This window comes from Zosterops lateralis (assembly GCF_965231275.1).
Source record: "Zosterops lateralis genome assembly, chromosome: 17".
Lineage (NCBI taxonomy): Eukaryota > Metazoa > Chordata > Aves > Passeriformes > Zosteropidae > Zosterops > Zosterops lateralis.
Genome location: NC_139777.1, coordinates 12,761,449 through 12,779,079, shown reverse-complemented (window position 1 = coordinate 12,779,079; position 17,631 = coordinate 12,761,449). Strand labels below are relative to the sequence as shown.

Sequence of the window (17,631 nt, the reverse complement as noted above, 5' to 3'; positions counted from 1 at the left end):
TTCCCCAGCACTCATAGAACCCCATTGTCAGCATCAGAAGTCAGCTAAAATGATTTTTTTTTTCCCCAGACACTGAATTTTCTTTAGAAGATTTCTGATCAGGGACTTTTCAGAAAACACCTGATGTAAAGTAAAGCTGGAATTCTTTGCAAATATTGACACTAAGTTAAAGGTTTGTTCCAAAGTATCAGATCACTACAGCTGGCAGCAGTAAACTGAAGCACAGACCAGGCTGCAGGAATCCATAGTCGGTTTTAGTTCTGAAGGAGAGTATCAATTTTATCAGAATTTCTTCCTTTTCAGACATCATATGGCCTTCAATTGCTCAGCAGCCCTCATTCAATACCAAAGCAGAATCCACAGATGTCAACACAATCATATTAATACAGTGTCTTGTTTCTAGCAATCAGTGCTACAAAGAGGAGAAGACACAAAATATGAATATTACAACCAAAACTTCTATGTTCACAAATCTACTCAATTCCCAGGTCCCTCCAGCTTTCCCAAAAACACAAATCCAAATTCCCTGAAACACCAGGAAAGAGCATAGACAGGTCTGTGCATACCATGGCCTCCATTTGCCCTTATGCATTTTAAGTTATGCTACAGGAAGTAGAACTGAAACACAAACCAAACCAGATTTGTCAGAGATCTCTGGGAGTCTGAAGAGCAGCTCATGGGCAGCTGTGACAGGAAACCTGCACAGCAAAATGGCTATAAGACATTTGTCATGTGTCACCTTTCTAGGGAAGTGCCAGCTGCAGGCCCAGGAGCTGGCACCAGTATGAGAAGTGTGGCTAATGTCAGTAATTATGTGCATTATATAAGGTGTGCTTGCAACACTCCCATTTCCTTCTCCATAAAGATTAAAACTGTGGCTTCTAAGTAGCTTAACTGTTCAATGGTGAAAGCACAGCACTGCTGGCTCCCAAGAAGTGCAGGAACTGATTTTCCAAACCAAGGTTTAAGATCCAGCAATGTCTCCAAGCACTACGGGCTGCTGGGCACACGAGGTCACTCATGGCCAGAAGCTCCACCTCAGGAACATCTGCAGAATCCGTGCAGTGACCTGGCTGCCCCAATTTGAGCTTCAGCTGCCAGTGCCCAGGAAGCACAGCATCCCTGAGGGGCCCTGATGGGATGCAGAAGGAGCTCAGCTCTCAGCACAGCATTGCACAGCCTGAATTACACTCACAGGAATTCTACACTGCACCTAGGCACTCACCTAGCCTGGATAAAAGGAGGACCTAAAGATTTTACTTCTGCTGGCACTGGATGAATAAGTAGATTTAAAATGCTCTTTTCCACAGAGGATGATTCAGCTACCCCACTATACACACACAGAACATGTATAGCTTCAAAATGCTTCTTAAAAAAACAGCAACCTACCCAGAAATGCATCTGCATGAACCCTTCAATGTACAGACCACCAGCTCTCAGCACTGCATCATTCATAGCTCTGGTAAAGAGCTGAATGTGAGCACTGCCATTTCTATATTGTGTTTTAAAACCCATTTCATGTCCATTACTGCTGTGTGTTACTCAGGAAGACACAATTCCCACAGCATGTGCAGAGTAACACACAGGCAAACACCCCCCAGCCTGCCATGGGGACATGAACCAACCACTATACTGCAAATATGACCTCTGGCTTCTGTGTCTGCAGTGTAAAACAGCTCCCAAATGTGGAAGTGAAATGTCAATATCAAGCTTAAAAATTAATAAATGAGCTGAGGAAGCCCCTGCGCTGTGCAAGGCCAGGACAAGGAGTGTTTTGTCACCAAAGATTAGGTAATACACAAGAACACCAAGGGAAGTACAAGCAGAAGGGACATTACACATCTGAATGATTAAGACATTTAACCATTTAATTCATTTCCATCATCACAGTGCCCTTACAGCTCTTTCAATCACAGAATCAACACAAAGGCTAAGGAAAGAATCCAAGCATGCACGCTGAAGTGCAGCATTCCAAACACGGGCTCCCAGAACTTCCTCATCCTCCCCTCCTATCACTCATGGCCAGAAGGGACTGGACTTACTGAGAAAGTGAGATAAAGTAACAGTCAAAACAAACACAAACTGCCCTGTAAATCTCAAAGGGTAACCCCAGGCAAACACTCAACAAACCCGAGAGATTTTAAAGGCTGCACAGAAAATATGTCCTTCAAAAGGCTGCACTATCTTCCCAAACAGGGACACACAGAGCACTTTAAGGACAAGGAACAAGATGACCAGCACATAAAGAGAAGTGCATTGCACTCATTTGAAGCATGTTTTTGACAGCCAATTAAAATATATCATCATTAAAATTAAATACAAGCCAGCAAAAGCTTTTCAAACTAATCCCACAGCAATATCTGATTTGTGTTCTAGTATGGTTTGGGATCTGGGTTGAAGTCAGTCCCAACACAGGCAGCAGAGCTCTTTATCTGCCTGCCCTGAGTTCCACACCTCAGCAGATAAATTTGGCAGCCTTACACATGGGCTCAAGATTTCCATTTGAGCTATCAGAGGTTTCTTGATTCAATCCAGTAAATGCACCATTTGGCATCTGATTTAGGAGAGAGGATAACATTTTAAAGCTGCTTCTAACAACAGTGGAGTATGCCCAGACTACTGCAGAAAGATCCTGGAAAAGCTACAAGGAATTCAGACGGTTAAAGGTTCTTCTGGCACAATCAGCCTGGAAATGCCCCTTTGCCCTGGAAATGCCTTTTGGCCCTGTCCTTCCTTCCAGCGTGGATTTATTGAACCCATAATTGAAGGCATTCGCCATCAGGTCTGTCTGATTTCAGGTCAGACACTCTAGGCTTCACTGCAGCTTCTTCAACAGAAAATGTGAAAGGGCCACCACCACCAACACTGGCAAAGACAGACTGATCCCAAAGCTCAGCAAGTGAAATGGGATTTGGGGAAAGTAAATCCTTCAAGACGAACATAAAAAAATGTTTTGGTCATAGAGAAAAACTGATCTCTACCATACACCTGTTCTCCCAATAGAAAAAAACAACTCGCTCTAGATCACAAGACTTCAGTCTTTTACAGCCAAACTGAGTCAGCATGAGACAGTTTAAAGCAGTAGGAAAATAATCTCAAAACTCTATGCCCTGGTACATAAACTGCTTGTGTGGTGCTTACTGTGGCAAGCAGAAGACTTCCATTTATGCAAACATCCTTCATTTTCTTTGAGAAAGCTGGAATAACCACTATTAATGCTGCAGCAAATGCACATGGCTATGCACTTGACCTAAGGATTGCTGAGTTTTGGTGGCATTTAATCACATCAATATGGGGGGGAAGAGGCAGGGAGCCAGGAAAACATCACTGTGTGCCTTCAGAAAACTTGTTATTTTTAACAGTGCAGTTTAAGATCAGCAACCCTGAAGCAAAATGGTCAGAACATTTTCTTCCACCGGTGTTGACAGCACACCAGGAGCTTTCAGAGGGCGAGTATTTCAGGCCAGTGCAGAGATCCCAGGAAGGAAAGCTCACCCACTGTGGCAAAAACCAGCATAAGAAGGGTGAGTTTATCCATCCATTATGCTGAAGAGCTTAAAATAGAAACATTCTATATGTCTCACCTCAGGCCAGGATGAACAACTGAACAGAAGTGAATCACTGTTACAGCAAATGACTGGAAAACACTGATGGAAACTGAGGCTATCTTCTGCCTCTCCCTGCAACCCATGAAAAAGTCCTTATTGCTGTGTGTTTTTAAAGGAGGGAACAAAATCAGATTCACTATTTTCCCTTTTTTCTTTAATTAAGCTGGAGAAAGAGAGACTGATCTATTAAAAAGCCTCACCTCTCCTCATAATCCCTACTATACCTCTATCCTGACCCATAGATGCACAACTGCAGAAACCAACAGAAGACAGACACTTGGGAAATGCATCACACCCAGTCCTGCAGCTATGGAAGTTTAATTAAAAACTTACAATTTTCAATGAATAAAATTGGGGTGAAGAACTCATGTCTTTTCTGCATTCTGGTATGAAAAAAAAAAACCTCTTTGAAACAGTAACTGAGAGCTTAATTTACCAAACACTGATTAACAAGAAAAAACCCAAAATTCACATTCAAAATGCTAAAAATACTCAGCCAGCTGCAATTCCCACCTTAGGCAGGCAGGCAGAAGTGCTTTGCAGTCCCCCTCCCCAAGCATACACACACACACACTTCCTTCTTCATTGCAACATTAGAGGCTCAACCCGACGCTAACAAGCCACCAAGTCCTGCCCAGAACTCAAAGTCACGCCCCAGTAATCACTTAAAATAAGCTCTAAGTACAAGTGGTTAAAAAGAAAAAAAAAATGAATTTACTCAGCTTCAGTTTTGGTTTTAATTCCAAAATATTTTGACTTGTCGTAAAACAGAAAAGCAATTTTCATTTGAGGTTTGCTCCCTCTACCCAGATGTCTCATTAGCTCTCTTTTTTTTCCAATCTCACTGTAGAACATCAGCACATTCATTTACCTCAATGCCATGCCAATACAGGGATCAAACCCCTGAACATGCAGCCTCTTAAGGAGGACATTTTAAGGTGCATTTGATCTTTACTTTTCTACATAGAACACACAGGATGAAAGAAATTGTGGGGGAAGGAGAGGAAAAAAAAAAAAAAGGAAATGTACGATAATGTAAAAATTAAAATTCAGTTGTGCAGATGGCCCACTCAAAGGTGGTCCAAGACATCAGAGTGATCTACAAGAGCAGCAAAGATCCTCCAAAATCTTTGCAAGCTCCCAATAAAAAGGCAAAGTCTTCTCCCCTGACCTGACCTAAAAAAAAGGCAGCACACAAATTCCTGAACAAGAAAACCCCTGTACACTACATACAGATTTTCCCCTGAGAAGACAGAATACATCCTGTGACAGTTTATGGAATCAAAAGTTTAAAAAATAATAATTTTTATTCTACTGGTGTCCTGATACCAAAAAGTCCAACAAACCCCCACATAGCACAATGGAAGGCTCCAGGTCATGGAGCTGGCATCATCCTGCTCCAGAGGGAACAAACAATACCTGCTGGGCACAGCAGCCTGGGCAGGGTGTGGACATCCCCAAACAGGAACCAAAACCTTCCCCAGCGCACGCACAGGCAGCTCCCTGGCCACCTCTTACCACCAGCTTTTGCTCTTTGGTGGTTAAATCCCCTGCTTTTTAAACACCAAGCTAACCACCACAACTGTCCCACCAGCACAGCCACCCCTTCACTCATTAAGACAAGGAGCTTTGTGAGGTTTCTTCACTCTCTGCTCAGCTGGGGGAGGCAGATCCTGCCCCACATCCCCCTGCCACAAACCCAGCAGCAAACCCTCGTGCTTCTGCACCAAGAGCACTCAGAAGTTCCTCCTGCCGGGGTGAGTGGGGAACCCTTCACCTCCATAATCCCATCTCTGACACAACTTCCAAGCTGCTGGGATACAGAGGCACAGGACACAGAGGGGGTTTCATCCTGCCCCTCAGCCTGGCTTTGCAGGAGTTCCTAATTTATGAATGATGACACCAGTTAAACGTCCCCTTTGTTCAGAGACAGATGTAAATATGAAAGTTTTTCTGACTTCCTCTCTCCACACCCTTGAGGCTCTCACCCACAGCTTCACTGACAGCAGCTGCAAAGGCTCTCTGGATGGGGAGGCCCTGTCACCAGGAGCCAAATGCTCTTTAAACTGAAATGTTTTATTCTTTAAACACCCACCACCAATTCCCTAGATGGCTTTGGAAGCCAGGTGGGCTTAGCAGTGCTCAGAAAGGCTTCTCTTGTGCTGCACTGTTTACCCAAAATAATGATCTTCCTGAAGAAAAAACAAACAAACACTCCTCATTTGTGTTAATGACACAGTCTATTTGTAGACTAAATTGGTGCTTCCTTTTCTAACTTTAGGATCTTGGTTCTATACTGCAAGTAATTCTCACACTTAAACAACAAATAGGATTTAATATTACAAATTAACCTTTCACCTCCACATGATTCCTGGCATGTGGTGCCATGGCCTAACATTTAAAAAAGCCCCTGTATATCTGAAATATGAAATACAACTTCATGTCTGGGAACACCTGTATCATCATCTAGTCAATATTGTCAGTGCCTTAATACAAACATTCTGCTTGGGATTTTTCCCCACTTTTTAAGGCAGGGATACCTGTCCATGTAGATGATAAAACACTGAGCAATGAACATACAGAAAATTGTCTCAGCCTTTCAGAAAAGCCTTTCCTTGGTTAAATCTGAATACAAAACCTTAAAAAAAAAAAAGGAGGTGCAAGTAATACAAAGCATCAAATTTGAGATTCCTAAAAAAAGCAATTAAAATAAATAAAACCCAGTGAAAGGAGGGAGAGCTAACAACGATTCAAGTCTTCCCCAGAACAACTCAAATGCTGCTGGACCCAACCCATGCCCAAGAAACAGAAAGTGAAACTTGTTAATTTACTCATCAACAGAAATCCAACAGAGGCGTGGGAGAGGTTTTTTTTTTTATTTATTTTATATATATTTTTAGAAAAATACTCACAGTGTAATTTAGTAGGAGAAGTTTGTACCATCCATCCTCATCCTGTCTGTTCCTATCTCCAAATCTCTGGCTTTGCTACCCCTGGTTATTTCACAGCTGGATCAGTTTGCTAATTTGAACCATCCTCTTGTAGCACAAAGGTTTGTGCCAACCCAGTTCAGTGGGAGAAAGGAGAGGTGGAAAAACAGCTGGTTTTGACTCAGCACTAAAATCAGCTCAAAATGAATATTAATTTGCAGACTCATGATTTTAAATTCACAACCAATCCATTTCCTGCTCCCAACCCCTGATCCCTACCTCCTTCAGCCCTGTGTTTCAACAGGAATCCAAGTTTCTCTTTTTCTTCCACTCAATACATTTCCAATCTGCCAAGACACAGAAAACAACTTTTGTATATAATAATGAAGAGATAAAACTGCAAAAATAAATAAAACTGTCTGGATTTGGACCTCGAGCTGTCAAGGCTGAACCTTGACTTTCAAGTGAGTGTGAATTTTAAGAAAGTTATTAAAGTTTAATGAGGTGCTATTGCTAATGACTAACAAGGTTACTTGGTGTGGGAAATAAACACTGGTACCTAGCTTTCCCAAAAATGGGGATTCTGCCTTTCCTTGCATAGTTATGTTATTATAATGGTGGCCAGAAGAGAAAAAATTTTGATACTTTCTAACTATACTATCAAATTAATTTAAACGCCACAACGTGAGTATTCACACAAAAGTTTCACAGATTGTCAAAAAACCTGAGTTGAAGATCATCAGATCTAAGAGGTTTTTAATAGTTGGTTTGTACCTTTTAATAGTTGGTTTATGCCTTTTAACTAAAATTTCTGTTGCCTAAAACACTTTTGTAAGGATTTTTTATTATTTTGTCCAATTTACAAAGCCAAAGCAGGGCGAATCCTGAGTTAGGCAGACACACAGGAGCAACTCAGCTGATTATCCAGCATTTCTTTGGGCATGAAGGTGCTAAGGGCTCACTAGTGGCAGAATAAGTCATCATCACGATGCAGAACTGCCAAAATTCACTGAGGCTATGGCATGACCTGCATGCAAAGCCAGCCGTGAAATCACGGCGAAGCGCTCGGGGCAGGCTCCAACATCCCTGCATATGCTCCAGCTCTGCTCCAGACCACTGGAATTGCAGCAGCCTGCATCTACCCAGGGTAATTGCAGGTGAAGCCAGGGAACAGCCACTATCAGAGCTTCAGCTATTAAGGCTCCTTAATGAATGGTGTAACAATAACCCAGGCTTAACCAGTTCTCTCATTGCAGGACCTTAACCATAATAAGCCCTTTGAAAATTCCTCCAGTGTTTTCCAAAGATCTTACAGCATGAAGCTACTAACTGTGCTCTCACAGCCTGTAAGGCAGGTATTAGTCAGCCTTTATTTTTTTTTTTTCATTTAAGTACAGATAAAAAGTGAGGCAGAAAGCTGGCAAACAACTTCCCTGTGGATACACAGCTGACTAGTGGCATGCAGAATCCAGATCTTCCAGATTCCAGCCCTGTCATCAGGCAAAAGGCCATCATTAAGAGGAAAGAAATTAGTCTGGTCTTATAAATAGCATTTGAATATAAGCCTTGCTAAAATATTTGCAAGGAGTTGACCTTAAACACCAGCAGAGCTGCACTGGTAGCCTGGGGCTCCAGGCACCAGCTTGCACAGCACTGGGACTGGGATCCCGTCCCTCTGCCTCCCTGGATGCCTCCAGAGCCTGGATCCAGCACAAACTGTCCAACAGATCAGACCACAATCTCATCTGACCACTTCTGGTTTGGGCTCAGCGTATCAAAAAACCTAAGACTGGTCTAAAAATATAAACAGCACTGCTCTAAAATACTCAGGTAGGCAGGAAAAAGCAAATTAACAACGAGCCTGAGTCAGCAACTTTCTCCTGCTTTAAAGCAGCAAGTCAGACTGGCAGAAATCTCCCTGTAACATAAGAACTGGAAACCTTCAATGTAGAAAAGGTGCCCAACACACCTGAAATCTGGGGCATTTGTCCAAGTTAATCATTCAAACTACTCAGACTGTATTATCACACACTTACTGTAATTTTTGCAAGTCTCGAATGTCTAAGTGAGATATATTTTGATTTATGGCTTTTCCATATGGCACTACAAAGAAGCAGAATTTTTTCTGTACTACAGCTTCAATACCTGCAACAGGTCTAACTCCTGGGCCACAATTCCTGCAGCAAAATACTACATGAAATACTGATTTTTGCAACAGAAATCCTCTTACATCTCATTCTGTAAGAATCTAACTTCATTTGAAGCAATGTACTTTCTAAAGGCAACCCTATGATACCAAGTGGAAAACTACAAAAGCAGAGTTAAAGCAAGCAGAAGAAAAAATAAGACTTTATGTAACAAAATAGTAATTCCTGTAGTTACTCATTTATTCTGGTTTTAGGTACCTGTGCTGCTCCCTCTCAGCCATGTGGGCCATGCCCAAGTGCTGAATACAAAACCTCTAAACCACAACAGGAGCTCTCAGTCCAAGGGAAGAGCTGGAAATGGAAAATTTGTTATCTCCTGTGGGGATCCTCCATGGAGGAAAGACACCACAGATAAAAGGCACACAAGAAATTTTGAGAAAAAGCTGCCTGAGTGGAAGAACAATTTGGAAGGGTTTTTTTATTTCTATTCCTCACTTTAGCAGCTAACTGTTGTTACAGACAGGAGAGCCATAAAATCCTATTTTTGGCTGTCTGCTTCCCAAATGACAGAAAACTCCTGACTCTGAGAACATGAACATCTCACACTGGAACTAAAGGCTCATGTCTCTTAATGAAAAAGCAGCAGAGAGAAAATTCCCTGTGTCCTGCCCAGGAACACTCAACTCCCTGGATTATTATGCATTAAAGCACCACTGGACTGTGGCACAGCAGATGAGACCTGACTCTCAACAGAGCCTGTTTCCATCCCAGCTCACATTTAGGGCTCAATTATCTTATCTGCTCTGCCACTCGCATACTTTCCAGATAAGAAATGTTTTTCCCCTCTTTTGAAGAGCTAAAACTGACACCACTACCAGTGTTGAGATTAGAAATGCTAGAAATTAAAATTCATTTGAGCTAATGCTTTCTTAAAAAATATCTAATGTGCAGGCTAAGGCTGGGAATTAGGGTTAATTGAGATGCTGTGTGAGAGTTTTAACACCAGCAGGATGTTCCACAAGGGGAAAGGGAGCAGGGTCCCCACTCCAGTTTCCCCACAGGGTTTAGGTCAACCATCAGTTCATCTCCAGTTGAGAAATGCTCAGGAGTTGGGAGGGAGGGGAAAAAGCCTGTTTTCCTCTTCCAATCTATGACTAAGGATGAGGCAAGCAAAGGGAGGATCTAAGATCCTGAAGGCAATGGTTAACAAGAGGTCATTAGTTAATTCCCTCAAGGGTAGATATGACTTCCTTTTATTAAATAACAGCAGTTTTTAATGATGTCAAATATCTGTTGCCATTCTAAAGGACACAGCACACTCAAACCCGAACCAGGCAGAATAAGCAGAGATACACAAGAAACCCTTAACTTAGAGGCAGATTGTCACTAGCCAAATAAGGAGGAAAAAAGGCACATATGATTTTTATCCCAAAAGTTTACAACATATATTCTTCCTTAATTATGTATTTTTGGCCTAACAAAAGCAAATTTAGCATAAAGTCTGTTTTAATCAGTACTTTAAGATATCCAAATAAACTGTTTGAGTCATTAGAAAAAAAGGCAAACACAAGCACCATTCTAAGGTTTAAATGAAGTTTCTTGCTTAAATAATTTCTAAAAAAGTTTAATCAATGAACATTTATGACCAGCCATTAATTACCAGTACGACCACAGCACCTGGGACCTTCAGTTACCCTGCAGCAAGACCCTTCAAAGCCAGAGCAGAAGCAATGCCTGCTCTGGAAAGATTACAATCATCCAAAGATGAATAGTTAAGAAACACAGGAGAGCACAAGGAAATAGGTGACTGGAATTTATGTTCTATGTAGCTGCACTTTAGTCCACTTTCCCTCATGCACTAGAAGGACCAAGGTGTGTGTTTGTTTTCTCTCTCTGCCTCAGTAAAAAAAAACCCCAACCCTCCAGAAGTCACATAAAGACAAAAAAAAAAAAAAAAAAAAAAAGTGTTTTGGTCAATTTACAGTAAGACAGGAAGAAAACTATTTATTCATTTTAAATTTTAATACCTCTGCCTCCCATCTGAGAGAGAAAGGATTTCTTTTTTCTTTTCAGGTTTTTTAAGCTGTCATCCCACAGAGCCAGACTATACCACAGTAAAAAAGGGCAGACACACGACTTTTGGAAGCATTCTGTTGCCATTTAAAGGAATCCTTTGAAATTACTACACAACACAGTAGTGCACCCAATACAAACCAACAGCCAGAGCTGTTTGCAAGCTTTCTGCTCAGTGTTAGACTGAAAACCCCAACCCTTTTTGCTGTGTAATAAATCAGTGCTCCACGTTTAACAATTTTCAGTGGTACCATATGCTACGTAGTCCCATATGTTCCATTACAAGGGAGAAAACATCATCTCAACATGAATCATCACTGACTGTGTTCCTGTAAATCTGGCTTAAACACTCACAACGTTCAAGGGCAACCCTAAATAAATCTGCTCAATATTATGCCAGTTTCTGTGCAACAGAATCACAGCTCACATATAAAAAATAAAGGGAAAAATGAGGTTTAATGTAGGAAGTGAGCACAGCCTGCATCTCTCTAAAAACAGACTCACCACAACGTCTGGCACACGCTCATCAGTTCCAATCTAATAATGACACCCTGCTCCAAAATGTTGATGGTATCTGGTAGTCCCAACACCTTTCATCCTAAACTGCTTGATATGTGTGGAAATGCATACACTGCACGCAAGATTCATTCCTCCCAGTGCCAGGTTCTGCACCACAGTGATCCTGGGGAGTGGTTTGCAGGAAAGTAACAAACCCATGTGTGTGTTTCAGACTCCAGGGAATGCAGCTGGAAGTGTATGGTTTATTCAGGATTTTGGGTTAACATCTCCACTCTCACAGTGACAATTTCTTAGGGAAGTACAAACAGCTTTTTCTCCCTCTTCCCAAGGACAGCGTCAACCGATGCACAAAAACTGCTCACCTCAAATCAAACTCATGGAAGACATCATGGTCATCATTTGCCATTCTTCTGAGGAATTTCTTGAGCTCTCAGATAACCCAGCATCACAATTACCAGTGACAGCAGGAAGAGGTGCAAATGGAGGCCAAACTGGGAGAAATGTCCCTATTTGAAAGCCCTTAGTAGCCGAGGAGGGACCACGAGTGACCACACGCAATGACTGGTTTCATTAAATTCTAAATCAACCAGAGTCCAGTTTGACGTAATATACAGGGTGGGGAAAAAAGTAATTACACCAACATCAAGCTATTACCTGTCCAAGGGCATAAGTGCCTAGTCCATTAGCAACTCAGACAAACTTGTTTTGTAAGCTCCCTATATTAAATTTGAAATTTCCCTGCCCTTACAAATTAAACTACCAATTTGTGACACTAACCTGAGAATATAAACAAGAAATCTTCCAACCTGCTCAAATCCGTGTTCTTTGCCATCCTGAATAAGGATGAACTTATTAGCCAACCTAATTTCAGCATTTAACTCATTGAAATAAATTAAAAATAATTTTGAAATTAATATCAGCAGTACTTCAGATTTCTTGAATCTTAGAGCAAAACCTACTGATCTTTAATTTTCTTTTTTTTTTCATATTTCCAACAGGATGTCAGAAGGGAATTCCCATGGTTTAGTTCTACAAAATAAGGGCAACATGTCATGTCAGAAACACTGCTCTTTAATGCTGGAAATGGGGCTTTATAACAATTCAGAAGCTGCCACAATGCCATTAATAACTCAGATATCCAATATCCCTCAGTAGCTCAAGAGATGGATGACCATGCCTGATTAATTTACTTTAATTTCTATTTCAACTTTCCTCCTCGTTAATGAGGGGTTGAGGCTCTCTCAGATGAGAGCTCCTGGCAGGCACTGCCAGTGATGCCCACTGCACGATCACAATGAAAAGTCACAACTTGTGCTGCCCATGTAAAAATCACAGGAGAGATTTCCTTCTTTTTACCCAGAAGGAACTCTGGATTGACCAGATCAATACCTTCTAAAACACACTTCAGTCAGAAAATTAAAACTAAGCTGCCAGAGTAATTTCAGGGAGTGATAAAAAGACTCAGGGAAACTCACTGAGCTGCCCCTGGAAGAACTGATGACCAAGCAGGCACCAGGCAATTGCATCATGTTTATTACACAGCCAAGGGCAATCAGATCCTTCTGGTTTAATCGATGGCCTTCAAATGAAGAAGTAGTTTGAAAATAATAAGCATAAAACAAAATTCTCTTTTGGATGCACTTTTTGAATTTTTCATTGATGCATGGAAGCACATCTATTAATAAAGGTGAGCATGTGCTAAAACAGAATTTTATAGAAATCTACTTCTTGAAAACCTTTGACGCCAAAAGTGCACTTTTATTCAAACTCAGTTTGCTGTAAATATTGTGACTGAACTGTAGAGGGGTCCTGTTAAAAGACTCTGAGCTCTATCTTAAAACAAAAGATCTGTTTCCTAATTAAAAACATTAACCTTAGACACCTTTTTCTGTGTAAAAGCAACAAATAAATAAAAATGAAAGTGTTCCACAAACACCTCCTTCCCTGACATTTCTCATAACCTGGATGTTGCAGTATCTCACAAGGCTGCAGAACAACCTGGAACAAAAAGCTGTAAGAGGAGACAACAACGAGTCTGTGTTCCTTGTCCAAACTCACTGACCACTGCCCTGTCCCTGCTCCTCCTCTGCTCCCCAGCAGTGCAGCAAACTCCAGCCCTGCTCCATACAAACAAAGTTTTTCCTTTAAAATAAGGCAACAGGTTACTCAGAAGGAACAGAACTCATTTCTGCTGAAAGTTTTCCCCATCCAGCAACACATTGTGGAAAAGAAATCTAACAGTAAAACCCTGCTGATGCAAGAGCCACATTTAAAATGCACACAAGTAGAAATATCTCATCTTTAAAAGCTTTGACTTGCTAAGATCCTTTTTAACTGATAATGATGCAACAATGTAAAAGGGAAGTACTTACGGAGAATCACTGTAAGTAATATACAAACACAAATAAGAATTTGTTTGCAATCTGAAAGGCCTCATACAGAGAAGGGTGGATGGAAACAGCCCAGCCCAAGGTTTCCTCAAATCAGATGCCAGAGGAAGTTATATGATGAGCTGGACAGCAAATAAGAAATCTGGATTTGAAAAATGACACATTTATGTAGATAGGAACAGTTTGCAGCCTCACTGTGGGTGCGTGAAAGAATCATCAGATATTTGTATGAAGCTCAGTGTTAAAAGGGAGATTACAGACAGGTGTTTACATTTAAAACATGCCCTAAATTGTTATACTAGCCCCTGAGAACACAAAAATAGCTACCTACCAGAAATAGCCCAGTTTTAAGCTCCTAGAGAAGACAAGCATCTCCCTCCACGAACAATCCACTATCAACACAGAAACACCAACACGTGTCCTCTCATAAATCTGGTACAGGATACATCGAAGTAATGAGCACTGGCAAAACAAGCTGCATCACTCCCAGCACGGCACGATCCTAAACATTTGCTGAAATATGTCAGCAGACCTTGGGGAACAGACTGGAGCCCACTTATTCTCAAACAACATAAGCACCACAAACCACAGCCAGCACTGCTGTAACCCAGTAACTTTAAATCACCCTGTGTTCTATGGAACAACATCCACATGGATCCAGAACCCTCACTGCTTCCACCTTCTTATGTGGATCACTATCCACAGAAATGGGCAGGGAGAATCCAAATCCTTCTGACACAACCAGGGCTGGAATCAGCACAGCCTGCTTTGTTGTTTTTAAACAAACACGGAGCTGCTGCTGGACTATGTGTGAGCCCAGCATTCCACACACCTCCCAGAGCAGTGCCCCACTGGCTTCTCCCCAACCCTGGGGAGAACAGCCCAGCTGGGGACAGCAAACCCAGCACCGAGCTGCTCAGCCCTGCCCAGGCTCAGGAGAAAACCAGGATGCTACTGGGACTACTCAGTGGCTACTGAAGTTTAGAACTACCATAGTTGTAAGATTAGGGAATTCATTCCACTCACGCTCTGAGGAAGGGGGGTGAGGAGACACGAGAAGATGTATTCACGAAACAAAATTCTGAAGGCTTAGTACTTGCCTCGTGTCCTCCTTCCGTCTCCTTCCCACGCAAGTACGAGTGCTGCTCGATGGCATCCAGCACCTACAGCAAATCATTTCTCCGTGTCATTAAAAGGACAGGGACATCTGCTCGCACCAGACCTACGTCATTGCTTCCGACTCCGCTCAAAGCTGACAAAAACGCGGCTCCCTCTTCCCCTGAATTCACCAGGTCACATCCAGCTCGCAGACAGATCCCGGGGTAATCCCAGCGGGGCAGCGCCGCTCACCCGAGCCCTGCCCGGCTCCAGGTGAAGGCAGCCGGCCGCTCTCCCTGCTCTCCTCACGCTCCCACTGGGGCGTTCCCGTCCGCTCGGGGCTGCTCTGCTGGAGCTCCGACTTCCACAGAGCTCCCGGGGACAGCTCCCGGCACACAGGAGAGAGGCAAGGAACGAGAGAGCCAAGAGAGAAGGGAAGGAAGGCGCGGCTGTTCCCGGTCTCCCGGCACGAGGTGCGGGGCAGCTGCCCCTCCGTCCTGCCCCCGGCCGGGCTCTCCCAGACCCCACACTCGCAGCCCCGCGGGAGCTGCCCCGACCCCGAGCAGCCCCGGGGGGCCCCGCCATGAGACAGCCCGGGACGGCGGGCACCGAGCGCCCCGCGCCGCCGCGACACCGGCAAAGTGCCGCTCTCAGCCCCACGGGCGCTGCCAGCCCCAGCGCTGCCCCCTGCCCTCCGCGCCCCGCCGGGACCCGCCTGTCAGCAGCGCCGCTCCCTCTGCCGGTGCCTCACCTGGCCGGCCGGCGGCAGCGGGCCACGTCCGCGGGGCCCCGGCGGGGAGGGACGAGGAGGAGAAGAAGGAGGAGGAGAAGGAGAGGGGGGACGGAGCGTGTCCGCCGGGCCGTGCCCGTCACCGCTTCCTGCCCGGCCCCGCTCGGCGCTCGGCTGCTCCGCCTGGCAGCTCAGGCCGGGCCGCTGAGCGGCGCCGCCTCACGGGGCGCACCTCCCGCGCCATCGGCGCTCGATTGAGGGGCCTGCGCGGGGCTCTGAGGGAGGGGGAATGGCGGGAACGCGCTGTGGGGTCACAGCGAGAGCAGGGCGGCAGTGTGGGGCTCCTAGGAGCTGCAGCGGCCTCGCCCGTGGGGGTTTGTGTCGGGCTCAGGTGTGCGTGAGGGGTGTTAGGGCCCACAGTGGTCTCAGGTGTGTAGGGGGCTGGTTGGGCCCACAGCGGGTTCAGGGGTGTGTGTGAGGGACTTACGGACCTACAGTGGTTTCAGGGGGGTGAGGGGCCGAGCGCTATAGTAACCTCAGGTGTGTGTCGGGGAGGGGGATATTGCGGGTCTCAAGTATGGGAAACGGATGTTGAGGCTCATATCAGGTTCGGGGGGGGGGAGGGGAATGTCAGGGCCCATAATTAGTTCAGAGATGTTTGTGTGTATGTTTGTGTACGTTGTCAGGGTCTGTAGTGGTCCCAAGTTTGGGAGAGTGGGCAGGGACAGATGCTGGGGCCCACAACCAGCTCCTGTGTGAGAGGACAGTGTTTGGGCCCAGTAAAAAGGCAGCTCTGAGTCTTCAGTTCTGTGCTGCAGGTGTTGGGGGAGCCCTGACAGGGACTGTGTGTCCTGTGGAGGTCCCAGCAGGAAGAGGCCCCGTGTACCCAAACAGCAGCAGCTGTGATTTAGCAGCAAAGCCCCAGAGGAAAAGGAACTGTAGCAGAGGTTGAGAGCTCTGGGTTAGGAATTGCTCAGAGCAGAGGCAGAGTAAGGTGAATTCGTGCTGTTTCTGCCACACTTGGTGTCTCCCCACGACCTCTGAACCTAAACACTTCATAACTGTAGAGACTTAGTTGACGGGGGGGTTAATGACTTTGTTTTTCTAAGTAAAACTGAAGGAGCAGAGCTTTATCTGCCCGTGCCTTGTGCAGCCTCATTCTGCCAACTTGCTCCTGACAGCTGTTCCCCTTCTTGGGCTTCTAGAACCATCGTCAGAAAGCCATGTGAAACCACAGGTACAGAAACCTGAGAGCCCTGAGTCCCAGGTGAGGGGTGTTGGTGTGTCCTCTGTCTCACAGGCCAATGTACAATACCAGCTCTTCTCATTGTAGTCCCGAAATTTCACACAGTGAGTTTCCTGTTTATAAGCTGAGCTCCATAAGGTTGTTTTTTTTTACACCTCTCTTTCTTACAAATGGACAGAAGAGCACCGTGAGCAGGACTCATCTGTCAGCAGCTCTGTGAAAAGCTGATGCTGAGCAAGCAGGAGGCAGAGATCTCTCCCCAAACTGAGCGTGCACAAAGCACTGAGTGAGTTGTGAGGAGAACAACAGCTCCGATGGAAGCACGAGCCAAGAACAACAGCTCAGCAGGGAACTTTACACTTTCCCTGACAGCTCCTTGGGGCGGAGACAGTTAAGTTTCTGCGATTGTAAGGGAAACATGGCATTCCTTAAAGCTGAGCCTCCTCCCTCGGGTTCCCACTGAATGCCTGAGAGATGACAGCAGAGGGTGTCTCCAGCAGGCTCCTATTAAACAGGAGGAATTAGCACGGAGGGAGCAATAGCGAGAGCCCAGTTTTGACCACAGAACGAGCTAAAAAGCTTTGCATCAGCAGCAGTTTACAGTGTTTTTACCCACTGGCTGCACACAGCTCCTGGTCAGGGGGGTTCCTGTGCCCTCGTGTTGGTGCCTGCACCTGCCCGAGGTGTGAAGGGCTGTGCTGGGAGGGCGGATCAGCTCCAAACAGAAAGCGCTGAGGCAGCAGTGAGGCAGGGCAGATGATCCTTGGGAGGGCAGCTGTGGTTCAGACACACAACTGGTTTGGTATCCCCAGCTGGAGTACGTGGACAGATGGAACAGATACAGGAAATGGGGGAGAAAGAGGAGATATTCGTGTCTGTAAAGCTCCGAG

The 17,631-nt window shown here is 44.7% G+C and overlaps 1 protein-coding gene across 10 annotated transcripts in view; it reads right to left on the bottom strand.

Annotated features, from left to right (window-relative positions):
* Positions 1-15,642, bottom strand: part of TAOK3 (TAO kinase 3) — a 77,110-nt gene extending 61,468 nt beyond the window's left edge. For 5 of the 10 annotated variants that reach the window (XM_083873812.1, XM_083873804.1, XM_083873805.1 and 2 more), the window contains exons 1-2: positions 15,517-15,642; positions 14,768-14,830 (exon numbers count right to left, since the gene is read on the bottom strand). The gene's annotated coding sequence lies outside the window, so the exon portion shown is untranslated. Of the gene's footprint in view, positions 1-6,520; positions 6,748-6,817; positions 6,890-14,767; positions 14,831-14,956; positions 15,038-15,516 lie in introns of those variants that run through there. The other 5 variants (XM_083873806.1, XM_083873808.1, XM_083873807.1 and 2 more) reach the window with 5 other exon arrangements.
* Positions 15,643-17,631: the final 1,989 nt, after the last annotated feature.